Source organism: Thalassophryne amazonica, chromosome 1 (genome assembly GCF_902500255.1).
Source record: "Thalassophryne amazonica chromosome 1, fThaAma1.1, whole genome shotgun sequence".
NCBI lineage: Eukaryota > Metazoa > Chordata > Actinopteri > Batrachoidiformes > Batrachoididae > Thalassophryne > Thalassophryne amazonica.
This window is the reverse complement of record NC_047103.1, coordinates 50,519,555-50,535,140: the sequence shown is the minus strand read 5'-3', so window position 1 is coordinate 50,535,140 and position 15,586 is coordinate 50,519,555.

Genomic DNA, 15,586 nt, shown 5'->3' with positions numbered 1-15,586 from the left:
GACTGTTGAGGATGCCAGGAGGTGATGAAGTGAAGCGTTGTTCTTTTTTAAGGAACAGAAAGTGGTCAGTATTTCACTTTTGAGGTAATCTGCTGCTGAAAAATGTGGCAGTGTTTTAACAGCAAACCGGATGGCACTTGTGACATGATATTTTTTTTTTTTAGCAATGAGCAGTTTCTTTTCCGAGGCTATAGTGTCCGTGTAGACACCGGTTGAATGTATTTCATTGCAATGTACATGTGTATGAACCTCAAAATGGAAGGGTACGTTAATGTATAGTTCTCTTTGTTTTATTTATTATGTGACAGCTCTAATGCTTAGATATTAATATAAATCGGACACCAGGAGTCATTAAGAAGTTTTAATTTGCTGACAAAACAGCCTAAAAACCTTTACTCACTCCAAAGCAGTTCACCTGCAGCTGTAAAAAAAAAAAAAAAAAAAAAAAGATCTGGATGGTCACCATCGCTTTGGTCAGACATTTCACATTTGGGTCTGACCAAAGCTTTCCGAACATCAGTGTTTTGAAACAGACATTATGTTTTATGTGAAGGCTGTAGGTTATATTTATTTAATGTCTACTAATTTATTTATTTCCTTAAAAAAGATAAAGAGAAATTATTGAAGAATTATATTTTCGTTTCTCTTTAAAAATCAGGATTGGGCTTCTGTTCAGTTCCGCACTCCAATAATAGAAGGACATATGCACTAATTTAACTCACTAATTGTTGTAAACCCTGACTGGGTGAGATATAGCTAATAAATGTGTAGCTGTACCTGTAATTGTTTCACATTAGACATCATATCCTCCTGGATTCAAAACTGTTCTTTATTTAGGTAGCAGGACTTAATCTCTGACATCTAATCATAGGCAAATTGCACTTTTAAAACTCATTTAATTTTGAAGTTTTGATTATGTACTGCCTATTTTTTTTCTTAACTTTTGTTAGATGACATCCCCCTTTTTTTTTCATTTTTTTACAGAACTGACATTAAGTTTGCGTACCCGGCTCTGCTGCAGGTGTGCACACATGGCATCAGAGCCGACCCTCTAAAAAATATTTCAGACAAATGTGCTGTGCAAAAAGATAGCTAACCTTTCACAATCAGAGCCCCGGTACTTACAGAGGCCATAGTGTTCCTGCAGTAGCCCGGGTTGTAGTCCACATTCTTACCTGCCTGCTCTGAAACTGTGCACAAGAACAAGACAACACAGACAAATTTGGAGGAAAAAATGCACTATGCTCCTGACACTGGTGTGATAAGGGCATTTATTATTATTTTTTAGCACAATGAATGTTTCTCTGACCTGTTGTATCTCAGACAATTTAAATAACATTATACAGGTGCACCCCAAAAAAATTACAATATTGTGGAAAAACGGAATTATTTTTTCTCATTTCAGTCTCATTTCTTGTTTCAGAAAGTGAAAATTATATGTATTCTCATCTCATTGGATATAAACCAGAAGATTCAAAAACATTCTATTTGAATTTTGCTAATTATGACATACATCTGAAAAAAGAATGAAAAATTGTATCTCAAGATATTACAAAATTTGATATCTAGTTTGAGTAACACTATTTATGCCATATAATTACCATGAATGTCTCCATCTGGGTGAGTGCACACAAACACAATCATGGAAAAGATTGTTGTCCAGAAGCCGCTCCACAACGAACGTAAGCCACAGAAGGTCACTGCTGGAAGGTCTGGTTGTTTGCAGCATGCTTTATCAAAGCATATTCATGGAATATGTAAGGGAAAACTGATAGGAAAACATGCACAAACAACAGGGATGACTGTAGCCTTGAGAAGACTCAAGCAAAGTCAGTTCAATATTATAATATTTGAGATGCACCTGTAGATGAAATTGTCTTGCAGTGATTTTGTTATTAGTTGATCGAGCATTACTGATAATCTGGATTATTTAGCATTAAGGATTTAAGTGAGAATAAGAAGGGATAACATGTCAGGGAGATCAAGTGGGAAAATCCGTCTTTACACAGCTCTCAAACAATGCAGGACAAAATTTGCATTAACATTTTGTAAATGAATTTGGTGACTGAAATGTCTAATCTGTATATATTTATGTTTTATGTTGTGTTTGTTGGTTTGATTTGTGTTTGTACATTCCATTTGTGTGTAACACTTGGCCATGTAACATCGTGGGCTTTGTGAGAGTTAATTACAGATACGGGATAGTAGCAGCTATCATACTACTGTTTATACACATGAGCAATACACAATGCTGTACTTTTTCATTTACATGGTGAATCATGAATGTAACAATTCAAGCTCCATATTTTGTAGCATGTTCAGCTGATTTCATAATTGAGGTACCATAGATTTCCTGCCAGCTGTCTCTGTAACCATGTACGAACATTAAACTGCATTTTGTTTGCAAGGTACAAATGGAATTTTTTTTCCACTTTGATTTGTGTTAAATTTTTCTATTTATTTTCTGTTTAAACTTGGATGTGGCTACAGATTTGAGACATTTCCACGCAGGTGTGCTCCTATTGCTGTGATGAACAATGTATTGCAGTGTTACTATTTTATGAGAGGTTTCATAAAAATAAAATAAAAACGCTCGCACTTTTTTGTGGAACTTGCACCCCTGTGCGAGACTGTCTCATACCTATAGCCACTCATTGGGATGCCACTCTGGTACCTGTAGCCATTAAATGTGATCTAGTGGGTTGCAAATTGCATGATGCTGTTGCTGGTCACGATTTTGGTTCTCTTTGTGTTTTTGCTTATTTGGTGACAGGGTTTTCTTCTCTTGTGATAAACATAATGGATGATCCTACATTTTTAAAAAGAAAAAAAAAAGGGTTCTCAAATCTGTTTGCACTAGCAGCTAGACAGCTGAAATGGGATCAGCACTGATTCCTCGTCTTTTTTTCTTCAGTCTTCCAGCCACGCTGCAAAATGTTAAAGGCAAAGTATGTCCCTTTTGGGCTCCTGTATCCATGAGGGATCCCCCACATAGATATGAAGAGTTTGAATATGCAGACGGTGAAAAAAGCTTAACCAATTGCTAATGTTAAAACTGAACCATTGTCTGGTTCATAGTACATTTAGATTGATTCAGGGATCCATGTACCGATGTATGTAGCTATATCCATTGCGTCCAAACTGATTTTCAGTTTGTATCAGTTAACTCTTACACTGCTAATAGTTAGAAATGCTACAGTGCATCCAGAAAGTAGTCACAGCTCTTCACGTTTTCCATGTTATTGTTACAGCCTTATTCCAAAATGGATGAAATTAATTTTTTTTTCCCCTCAAAATTCTACACACAATACTCCACAATGACAATGAAAAAAAACTTTTGTTTTTTAGATTTTTGCAAAGTTATTAAAAATAAAAAACTAAGACATCACTTGTACATAAGTATTGACAGCCTTTGCTATGAAGCTCAAACTGAGCTCAGGTGCATCCTGTTTCCGGGCAGCACGGTGGCTTAGTGGTTAGCGAGAAGGTCATGGGTTCAATTCCCACCCATGGCCTTTCTGTGTAGCCTTGAGAAGACTCAAGCAAAGTCAGTTCAGTTCTGTGTGGAGTTTGCATGTTCTCTCCGTGTTTGCGTGGGTTTCCTCCGGGTGCTCCGGTTTCTTCCCATATGTGGGTTAGGTGGATTGGAATCTTTAAATTGTCTGTAGGTGTGTGAGTGGGTGTGAATGTATTTGTTTGTCTGTTTGTGGCCCTGCGACAGACAGGCGTCCTGTCGTGGGTGTACCCCACCTCGCGCTCTATGACTGCTGGGATAGGCTCCAGCCCCCCACGACCCTTGATTAGACTAAGCGATTGGACTAAGATGAGTGTGTGAGTGGTGTGTGTGCATCCTGTTTCCACTGATCATCCTGGATGCTTCTACAGCTTTACTGGAGTCTACCTGGGATAAATTCAGTTGATTGGATATGATTTGGAAAGACACACACCTGACTACATACATCCCTACTGGTGGCAGCATCATGCTGTGGGGATGTTTTTCAGTGGCAACAACTGGCAGACTAGTCAGGATTGAGGGGAAAACAAATGCAGCAATGCACAGAGAACCTGCTCCAGAGTGCTCTTGACCTCAGACTGGGGTGACGGTTCATTTCTGAGCTGTACAATGACCCTAAGCACACAAAGGAGTGGCTTCTGTGAATGTCCTTGAGTGGGCCAGCCAGAGCCCAGACCTGAATCCGAGTGAACATCTCTGAACAGATCTGAAAATAGCTGTGCACCGACGCTCCCCATTCAACCTGATGCAGCTTGAGAGGTGCCCAAAACTGCCCAAAGATAGGTGCACCAAGCTTGTGGCTTCATATACAAGAAGACGTGAGGCTGTAATTGCTGCCAAAGGTGCATCAACAAAGTATTGAGCAAAGGGTGTGAATACTATGGACATGTAATTTTCTTAGTTGTTTTATTATTATTATTATTTTTTTTTTGTTTTTTAAGGAAATTTGCAAAAAAAAAAAACAAAAAAACTTTTTTCGTGGTTGTCATTATGGGATGTGAGTAGAATTTTGGAGGGGAAAAAATTAATTCAAATCAAATCAATTTTATTATATAGCGCCAAATCACAACAAACAGTTGCCCCAAGGCGCTTTATATTGTAAGCAAAGCCATACAATTAATTACGTAAAAAACCACAACGGTCAAAACGACCCCCTTTGAGCAAGCACTTTGGGAAGGAAAAACTCCCTTTTAACGGGAAGAAACCTCCAGCAGAACCAGGCTCAGGAGGGGTGGTCTTCTGCTGGGACTGGTGGGGGCTGAGGGAGGAGAACCAGGAAAAAGACATGCTGTGGAGGGGAACAGAGATCAATCACTAATGATTAAATGCAGAGTGGTGCATACAGAGCAAAAAGAGAAAGAACACTCAGTGCATCATGGGAACCCCCCAGCAGTCTAAGTCTATAGCAGCATAACTAAGGGATGGTTCAGGGTCACCTGATCCAGCCCTAACTATAAGCTTTAACAAAATAGGAAAGTTTAAGTCTAATCTTAAAAGTATGAGAGGGTAGTGTGTGTGTCTCCCCTGATCCGAATTGGGAGCTGGTTCCACAGGAGAGTGAGGCCTGAAAGCTGAAGGTCTCTGCCTCCCATTCTACTCTTAAAAACCCTAGGAACTACAAGTAAGCCTGCAGTCTGAGAGCGAACACTCTATTGGGGTGATTGGTACCTATGTTGGTCCCTAAGATAAGATGGGACCTGATTATTCAAAACCTTATAAGTAAGAAGAAGAATTTTAAATTCTATTCTAGAATTAACAGGAAGCCATGAAGAGAAGCCATATGGGTGAAATATGCTCTCTCCTTCTAGTCCCCATCAGTACTTTCTAGTCTGCAGCATTTTGAATTAACTGCAGGCTTTTCAGGAACTTTTAGGACAACCTGATAATAATGAATTACAATAGTCCAGCCTAGAGGAAATAAATGCAGAATGAATTAGTTTTTTCAGCATCACTCTGAGACAAGACCTTTCTAATTTTAGAGATACTGTTGTGTGGGCCGCTGAAGAGGAGGTACTGCTGGCCCACCACCACCAGAGGGCGCCCTGTCTGGAGTGCGGGCTCCAGCACCAGAGGGTGCTGCCCGCTCTCACAGGAGCAGCCGGGGTGGACAGCTGTCACTTCTCACCTACGTGACAGCTGTCACCAATCATTGATAAGCAGTGGTTCTATCAGCAAGACGACATCTCCACCTCTTTGCCGAGATATCGCTCTACCTAGGAGGTACAGTACTCAGCCGACTGTGTTGTCTTTTTGGACATAACACTTTGTTACTTTTGTGCGTTAAATAGCAGACATTCTTCTGAGAGAGGTGGAGGTGGTTTTCCAGCCATAGGGTTGCTGGGTGCAAGGCACCCACATTTAACTGTTTTGTTCCTGTCGCCTAGCAGTTACCAGATCCGACACGCGGAGGCAGTGGCCACCTGGGAGTCGGGACCTTGGCGGCTCCAGTATTCCCGGGGTTCGGTGTGGCGGAGCGAAATGTTAGTATTTCCGGTTCTGCTTTGGACAGACGTCTCTTATCTTCGAGCCTGCACATGTGACACATTTTGTGAATTGACTTCTTTGTCTATTGTTGTAATCTTGTTGTGTTTGTGTGCTTATTCAGCAACAGTTAAAGTGTTGTTATTTGACTTCCTCCATTGTCCGTTCATTTGCGCCCCTGTTGTGGGTCGTGTTCCTACACTTTCCCAACAGGATATCTTCGGCCAGCGTCAATGGACTACCGAGGGGCGTCACCCGGCGTTGAACGACCAATGGGAGGAGCAGGGGAGCGCAGGCGTCTGCAGGAGACGTGTGATGGTGAGCTGCAGGGACCTTCTCACCGCCTTTACGGCTCGGTTGGATCAAATGACTGAGCAAAACATCCTCCTGAAACGCAGGGTGGAGGCTCTCTATGCACAGAATGGCGGCGAGCGCTCAGGGCGCTGCTGCAGCTCGTCCTCTGCCGACCCTGTGCTGGATATAAACGTTCCAGTGGTGGTTCAACAACCCCCTACCTAATCCCCTGAAGCATACATAAGCCCTCCTGAGCCGTACGGAGGTTGTGTGGAGACGTGCGCGGATTTTCTTATGCAGTGTTCGCTGTCTTCGCACAACGTCCCATCATGTACGCGTCAGATGCTAGTAAAATAGCTTATGTGATTGCTCTGCTTTGGGGTAAAGCACGCGCCTGGGCTACGGCTCTCTGGGAACAGAACTCACGGTTGTTATCAGCATACACTGGGTTTGTGGGGGAGTTCAGAACAGTGTTTGATCACCCTAACAGAGGAGAGACCGCTTCAACCGTGCTGCTGTCAATGAGACTGGGACGCGAGAGCGCAGCCGCTTATGCAGTCAACGTCCGCATCGCGGCTGCGAGGTCCGGCTGGAATAACGTTGAGCTCCGCGCCGCCTTCATAAACAGACTGTCGTTGGTTCTGAAGGAGCAGCTGGTAGCTAAGGAGGAACCGTGTGTATGTGTATATATATATGTGTATGTGTATGTATATGTATATATATATATATATTGATATCGGTTTAGGTGTGTAGGAATCTATGTGTATATGTGGCAAAGGGTATTACTGGTTGTGGGGAAGAAGGGGTAGGATAATAAGCTGAGCTTCCAACCCTACCCCTTTTCGGACATGTTGGGTACACAGTAGGAACTTTTTTGTTGTTGTCTTTACTGATCTATCTTGTAATTGTTGTTTGTATCAAATGTTCAAAATAAACAGTTTTCATTTTCCTTTTTTCATTTTCAACCGCAGGATTTAGATGGGCTCTTATCGATCTCGTTATACGGTTAGACAATCGGTTGGAGGAACGCCGTCGGGAGCGAGGCGAAGGACGTGACCGATACGTGCCGCCCCCACTCTCCCTTCGGGTTCGAAAAGGGGCCGCCCTCCCCACGCTCCACAGCCGCAGCGCTTTGTGGGGCAACAGCTCCCCCTGCTGATGTTGTTAGGGAAACGCACAGGGCCAAAATGGGGAGGCTGATCCGTGGAGAGTGTTTTCTCTGCAGCTCAACTGAGCACACACAGAGAAACTGCCCCAAACGGCCAAAACGACAACACTCGCCCTTAGAGACTGGGCTAAGGGGGGGTCAAAACATTCAAGTGAGACACACACAAATTGCCACACGACTCCCAGTCACAATCCTGAGCAGGGATTTAACCCTTCAAGCCCGAGCACTGGTGGACATGGGGTCAGAAGGAATCTGCTAGACAGCAGATGGGCAAGGGAGGTAGGGCTCCCTCTGGTGGCGCTTCCTTCGCCGTTGCAGGTGCGGGCACTAGATGGCACCCTCCTCCCTTTACTCACACACAAGACACAACCAGTAACTCTGGTGGTGTCTGGAACCACCGGGAGGAGATTGAGTTTTTTGTAACTCCTTCTACCTCCCGCGTGATTTTGGCATCCCATGGATGTTGAAGCTTAATCCCCGGATTGATTGGCCGTCTGGGTGGTGGTTCAGTGGAGCGAAACCTGCCATCGGGGGTGTTTAGGATCCTCGGTTCCTCCCGGTTCACAGGCTAAGGAGGAGGTCAAAGTCCCTCCCAATCTGACGGCAGTGCCGGTTGAGTACCACGATCTTGCTGACGTCTTCAGTAAGGATCTGGCACTCACCCTTCCCCCGCACCGTCCGTACGATTGTGCCATTGATTTGGTTCCAGGCGCTGAGTTCCCGTCCAGCAGGCTGTACAACCTCTCACGACCTGAGCGCGAATCAATGGAGACCTACATCCGGGACTCATTAGCTGCCGGGCTGATCCGGAACTCCACCTCCCCGATGGGGGCAGGTTTCTTTTTTGTGGGCAAGAAAGATGGCAGACTTCGTCCATGTATTGATTACAGGGGGCTGAATGAGATTACGGTTCGCAACCGATACCCGTTGCCATTGTTAGATTCCGTGTTCACCCCCCTGCATGGAGCCAAATCCTTTACTAAGCTGGATCTTAGAAATGCGTATCACCTGGTCGGATCGGAAGGGAGACGAATGGAAGACGGCATTTAACACCCCATTAGGTCACTTTGAGTACCTGGTCATGCCGTTCGGCCTCACCAACGCCCCTGCGACGTTCCAAGCCTTGGTTAACGACGTCTTGCGGGACTTCCTGCACCGATTCGTCTTCGTATATGCTGGACGATATTCTCATCTTTTCTCCGGGTCCTGAGACCCATGTCCAGCATGTACGTCAGGTCCTGCAGCGGTTGTTAGAGAACCGACTGTTTGTGAAGGGCGAGAAGTGCGAGTTTGCCGCACGTCTTTGTCCTTCCTGGGGTTTATCATCTCCTCTAACTCCGTCGCCCCTGATCCGGCCAAGGTTGCGGCGGTGAGAGATTGGCCCCAACCAACAAGCCGTAGGAAGCTGCAACAGTTCCTCGGCTTCGCTAATTTCTATAGGAGGTTCATTAAGGGCTACAGTCAGGTAGTTAGCCCCCTGACAGCCCTGACCTCTCCAAAAGTCCCCTTCACCTGGTCGGATTCGGTGCGAAGCCGCGTTCAAGGAGTTGAAACGACGGTTCTCTACTGCGCCAGTTTTGGTGCAGCCCGATCCTAGCCGCCAGTTCATGGTTGAAGTGGACGCCTCTGACTCAGGGATAGGAGCCGTGCTGTCCCAGAGCGGGAGAGACCGATAAGGTATTCACCCATGTGCCTACTTTTCACGCAGGTTGACCCCGGCTGAACGGAACTATGACGTCGGCAATCGAGAACTCCTTGCGGTGAAAGAGGCTCTTGAAGAGTGGAGACATCTGTTGGAGGGAACGTCAGTGCCCTTCACGGTTTTTCACTGACCACCGGAACCTGGAGTATATTCAGGACCGCCAAGCGGCTGAACCCCAGGCAAGCCGTCTGGTCACTGTTCCTTCGGGCGTTTTGACTTCCGGATCACCTACCGCCCGGGACCAAAAACCAGAGATCGGATTGCCCTTGTCCGGGTGCATGAAGACGAAGTCAAAACGGAGTTGTCGGATCCACCGGAACCTATTATCCCGGAGTCCGCTATCGTGGCCACCCTCACCTGGGACGTAGAGAAAACCGTCCGGGAGGCCCTGGCACGGAGCCCGGATCCCGGAACTGGGCTGAAGAACAAACTTTACGTCCCACCAGAGGCCAGGGCTGCAGTCCTGGACTTCTGTCACGGCTCCAAGTTCTCCTGTCATCCAGGGGTGTGTAGGACCGTGGCAGTTGTCCGGCAGCGCTTCTGGTGGGCGTCCCTGGAGGCCGACGTCTGGGATTATATCCAGGCCTGCACCACCTGCGCCAGGGGCAAGGCTGACCACCGCAGGGCATCGGGACTGCTCCAGCCGCTGCCTGTGCCTCATCGCCCCTGGTCCCACATCGGCCTGGATTTTGTCACGGGCCTCCCGCCGTCCCAGGGCAACACCACCATCCTCACGATAGTGGACCGATTCTCCAAGGCGGCCCACTTCGTGGCCCTCCCGAAGCTCCCGACTGCCCAGGAGACAGCGGACCTCCTGGTCCACCACGTCGTCTGGCTGCATGGGATTCCAACAGACATCGTCTCCGACCGCGGTCCCCAGTTCTCCTCGCAAGTCTGGAGGAGCTTCTGCCGGGAACTGGGGGCCACGGTGAGTCTCTCGTCCAGGTATCATCCTCAGACCAACGGGCAAGCAGAACGGGTCAATCAGGAGGTGGAACAGGCCCTGCGCTGCGTGACGGCCGCGCACCCGGCGGCCTGGAGTACCCATTTGGCCTGGATCGAGTATGCCCATAACAGCCAGGTGTCTTCAGCCACCGGCCTCTCCCCTTTTGAGGTGTGTCTGGGGTATCAGTCCCCGTTGTTTCCGGTGGTTGAGGGAGAGGTCGGTGTGCCCTCGGTCCAGGCCCACCTGCGGAAGTGCCGTCGGGTGTGGCGTGCCGCCCGTTCTGCTTTGCTAAAGGCCCGGACGAGGGCAAAAGCCCATGCAGACCGTCGGCGGACCCCGGCCCCTGCGTATCGGCCAGGGCAGGAGGTGTGGTTGTCCACAAAGGACATTCCCCTGAAAGTGGACTCCCCTAAACTACAGGACCGTTACATCGGTCCCTTCAGAATCCTTAAGGTCATCAGTCCAGCCGCAGTGAGGCTTCAGCTTCCGGCCTCACTGCGGATCCATCCTGTTTTCCATGTGTCCCGGATAAAGCCGCATCACACCTCACCCCTCTGTGCTCCGGGTCCGGCGCCGCCTCCTGCCCGGATTCATCGATGGCGAGCCGGCTTGGACTGTGCGCCGGCTCTTGGATGTCCGTAGGATGGGCCGGGGCTTCCAGTATTTGGTGGACTGGGAGGGGTACGGACCCGAAGAACGCTCCTGGGTGAAGAGGAGCGTCATCCTGGACCCGGCCCTCCTGGCCGATTTCTACCGCCGCCACCCGGACAAGCCTGGTCGGGTGCCAGGAGGCGCCCGTTGAGGGGGGGGTCCTGTTGTGTGGGCCGCTGAAGAGGAGGTACTGCTGGCCCACCACCACCAGAGGGCGCCCTGTCTGGAGTGCGGGCTCCAGGCACCAGAGGGCGCTGCCGCCTCACAGGAGCAGCCGGGGTGACAGCTGTCACTTCTTGCCTACGACAGCTGTCACCAATCATCTGATCAGCAGTGGTATATCAGCAAGACGACATCTCCACCTCTTTGCCGAGATATCGCTCTACCTAGGAGGTACAGTACTCAGCCGACTGTGTTGTCTTTTTGACATTAACACTTTGTTACTTTTGTGCGTTAAATAGCAGACATTCTTCCGACGAGAGGTGGAGGTGGTTTTCCCGCCATACGGGTTGCTGGGTGCAAACGCACCCACATTTAACTGTTTTTGTTCCTCGCCAGCAGTACCAGATCCGACACGCGGAGGCAGTGGCCACCTGGGAGTTCGGGACTTGGCGGCTCCAGTATTCCCGGGGTTCGGTGGCGGATGAAATCGTGTGGTTCCGGTTCTGCTTTGGACAGACGTCTCTTATCTTCGAGCCTGCCCACGTGACACATTTTGTGAATTGACTTCTTTGTCTATTGTTGTAATCTGTTGTGTTTGTTGTGCTTATTCACAACAGTCAAGTGTTGTTATTTGACTTCCTCCATTGTCCGTTCATTTGCGCCCCCTGTTGTGGGTCCGTGTTCCTACACTTTCCCAACAGATATTGCGCAAATGCAAAAAAGCAGTCCTACATATTTGCTTAATATGCGCATTGAAGGACATATCCTGATCAAAAATGACTCCAAGATTTCTCACAGTATTACTGGAGGTCAGGGTAATGCCATCCAGAGTAAGGATCTGGTTAGACACCATGTTTCTAAGATTTGTGGGGCCAAGTACAATAACTTCAGTTTTATCTGAGTTTAAAAGCAGGAAATTAGAGGTCATCCATGTCTTTATGTCTGTGAGACAATCCTGCAGTTTAGCTAATTGGTGTGTGTCCTCTGGCTTCATCGATAGATAAAGCTGGGTGTCATCTGCGTAACAATGAAATTAAGCAATGCTGTCTAATAATACTGCCTAAGGGAAGCATGTATAAAGTGAATAAAATTGGTCCTAGCACAGAACCTTGTGGAACTCCATAATTAACCTTAGTCTGTAAAGAAGATTCCCCATTTACATGAACAAATTGTAGTCTATTAGATAAATATGATTCAAACCATCGCAGCGCAGTGCCTTTAATACCTATGGCATGCTCTAATCTCTGTAATAAAATTTTATGGTCAACAGTATCAAAAGCAGCACTGAGGTCTAACAGGACGAACACAGAGATGAGTCCACTGTCTGAGGCCAAAAGAAGATCATTTGTAACCTTCACTAATGCTGTTTCTGTACTATGATGAATTCTAAAACCTGACTGAAACTATTCAAATAGACCATTCCTCTGCAGATGATCAGTTAGCTGTTTTACAACTACCCTTTCAAGAATTTTTGAGAGAAAAGGAAGGTTGGAGATTGGCCTATAATTAGCCAACTAATAAAGACAGATTGATCATATTTATGATCGAAGCATTAATTAATGGTAGGGCTTCCATGAGCAGCGTGGTAGGAATGGGGTCTAATAGACATGTTGATGGTTTGGAGGAAGTAACTAATGAAAATAACTCAGAACAATCGGAGAGAAAGAGTCTAACCAAATACCGGCATCACTGAAAGCAGCCAAAGAGAACGATATGTCTTTGGGATGGTATGAGTAATTTTTTCTCTAATAGTTAAAATTTTATTAGCAAAGAAAGATTTACTCCATTTTGGAATAAGGCTGTAACAGCAAAATGTGGAAAAAAGTACATCGCTGTGAATACTTTCTGGATGCATTGTACATTCCATTTCTGCAAATAAACCCTTAAATTCAACACACTGTAGCCTTAAACGTTTCTCTGCCTGTACAAATGAGGCATTTTCCCTCATAATACAGATTTCTGTACAGCTGTTCTGCCAATCACAGCAGGTATGTTGAATTCTTGCCAAAAACAATCTTTAAAAATTAACCCCAAAAAATCAGTCTCCTTTACATCTGGTTTTTGTTTTTTTGGTAACATTGTCCCAGGTGGATATAACTGAACATCAGATGCATTGTAGCCTAAAAGAGCAGTTTAACCTGAATGTGTATGTTGGGATGCTGTCATCAACTTGGCCTGTGGTTTTAAGGACACAAACCCCCTCCACCAGAACAAGAGGCGTCTCCACAGGGTCAGCTGCTGGCCCTAAAGGGGCCCACTCACCCATGACTTAATGCCCCTAGGCTCCTTTGTTTTGGGGGGCTGTTGCTTTTACAGGGCCATTCACTCGATTGCTCCCAAATGGAGGGAGGCAAAGATCCTCACGACATGCCTTATGCTGAAGGAGCAGCAGTGCACGTGTATGCAAACAATGTGCCTATAACCACAGGCGCCGCATGCACGCCATGTCCACTTAATCAATGTGTCCCATCCCTCTTGCCCTTGTACAAGAAGGTCTTTTGTTCTTGTGTGACCCATACAAAGAGGTGAAAGATGTCAGGGGGCTTTTGCCGCTTAATTGTTTTTTGGCATCCGCCTGTCCACCTCATGCTACCTGAACGGACACCCTTACATTAAAATGACTAAATAAACTAAATTTATTACAAATTTTGTCCTTCCACTTCAAATTTGCACCACTTTAATTCCCTCCTCTGATGTCTTGTCTTATCTTTTAAGGTGTGAATGAAGTCTTTAAACAGCCAAATCTCTTATCACTCATCAACAGGCGCACAAACTCTCACACGCACACCGTTCGCCTTTGTGTATGCTAGACAGCAGATGGCAGCCCATTATAAGGCTGACAGAGCAGTCATCTGGCAGGCACCCTCCACGCCTCCCCCACATGATACTCAGCACAAGATGAGAGGGTTAGGCTGTTTTAGGCGGGAGAGTCCACAGCCCTGGGTTGTGTGTGTTAAAATTCCACCCAGGTATTTCCGCTCTATATAGGTCACAGTTTCCACTTGCGTGTTCTGGCACCTTGTGAAGTGAATCAGCCTGTTGTTTGACTAAGCAGTTGCCAGGTTTTGCAGTAACACCAACACGATGAGAAAATTAAGATTTCAGCAAAAAGGCTAAATCTGTCACCCCAGCCCAGAAGAAAAGGTATGTATGGTATATCACCAAATACTGTGTTGGCAATCTGAACTTAATGACTTGTGCTAGTTTAGCCTTGTAACAGCCAAAGCTAAAGGCAATGTGACACTATTCAGTCAGGAAGAACAGCAGTTCATATTGTGTGTGACAGAACGCCATCTTTACAAAAAAAAAAAAAAAAAAAAACCATTATCAGGTGAAATGCTTCCAAATGTTTTTCACTGAGGTCCCCTTTGGATGCTGAAAAAAAAAATACAGGCCATCTTTGTCTTTTCTGGAAAAAAGGATTAATTTTTGAAATTACACCATCAAGTGCTAGCCCTGCATGAATATCTTTCTAATATTAGTGTTGACATCAGAGTAAATTATGCATCGAGAGTCACACCTAAGTAGAGCCTTGACATTTGATTGGTTAGTTCTGTGTCACATGACATTCATTATTTGTCCCTTGGTCATATACTGTGCATATTTGTTTGATTGACAATGCATTTTTTTCCCTAATACATTTTGCCAGCATTTCATAAAATAACACCACTATACAAGGAAGCTAAATCCAGTAACTGCAGCAGTTGCGGGGACATCTGTAGCAGCCATAGAAGCGTTATCAGATGAACAACTGACAAGTTCCTATCATAATTTTTTGCTGGATTGAAGACAGCAAATATGTGCTTCCACACGCACTGTTGAGTTTAGCTAACGCCACTGAGGAGCTGTATTGGGAGTTGCTTACAGGTTGGAGTCAACTGCTGGGTGTAGACAGACGCCTCTGTGGCTCACTGCTGTGTGCTTCGTGCTCCAGGAACAAATTCTTGTATCATTTTCAGCAAAGTATCAAATGATGTGGATCCACTGAGGTGTCATATAAAACAAATAGTTTTACCTTGCTAATGTTAGATAAACTGTAATAGTTAATGTAGGTGAACGTTATACAAATAATGAATGTTTATGGGTGCAATGGTAATGAAAAAACACATTATTTGTTTTATATAAAGCCTAAAATAGATTCTTGGCATGTGATTTGAATTTATAAACAAGAGAAAAGGGACTTACATTTTGGTGTGGTTCCAAACAGTCCAACGCAAACTTTAAATAGCAATCCAATCCAAAATTGTTCTCAGTCAACTTGCAAAATATTCAGATAGTTCAGAAACAATCCTGATGATGTAGTCCATACATGGTCCCGTGCATCGACTTCTTTGTCTGCTTTACTCAGTCCAACGAAAAATTGCAACAGAAATTTGTCGAGCTCTTCATTTGACAGCATTTCTGTTTCAGTTAGAGACGTCCCAGTGAATACTGCAAATGGCTCTAGGCGGCTTACGGCATAGTGGATTCAATTTTTGTGTTAGAAGAATTAGCACCATCAATTAGCTCGTTCAAATCGTCATCTGTCACCAAAACAAACCCTGCCATGTTTGTTTTTAAGCTATGTGTCGTCACCGCTAGTGTGAGCATGTGGCAGTGTGCAATATTCCAAAACGTATAGAACCAAATGGAACACAATGACAAATGGGATGAATGATCAATATCATG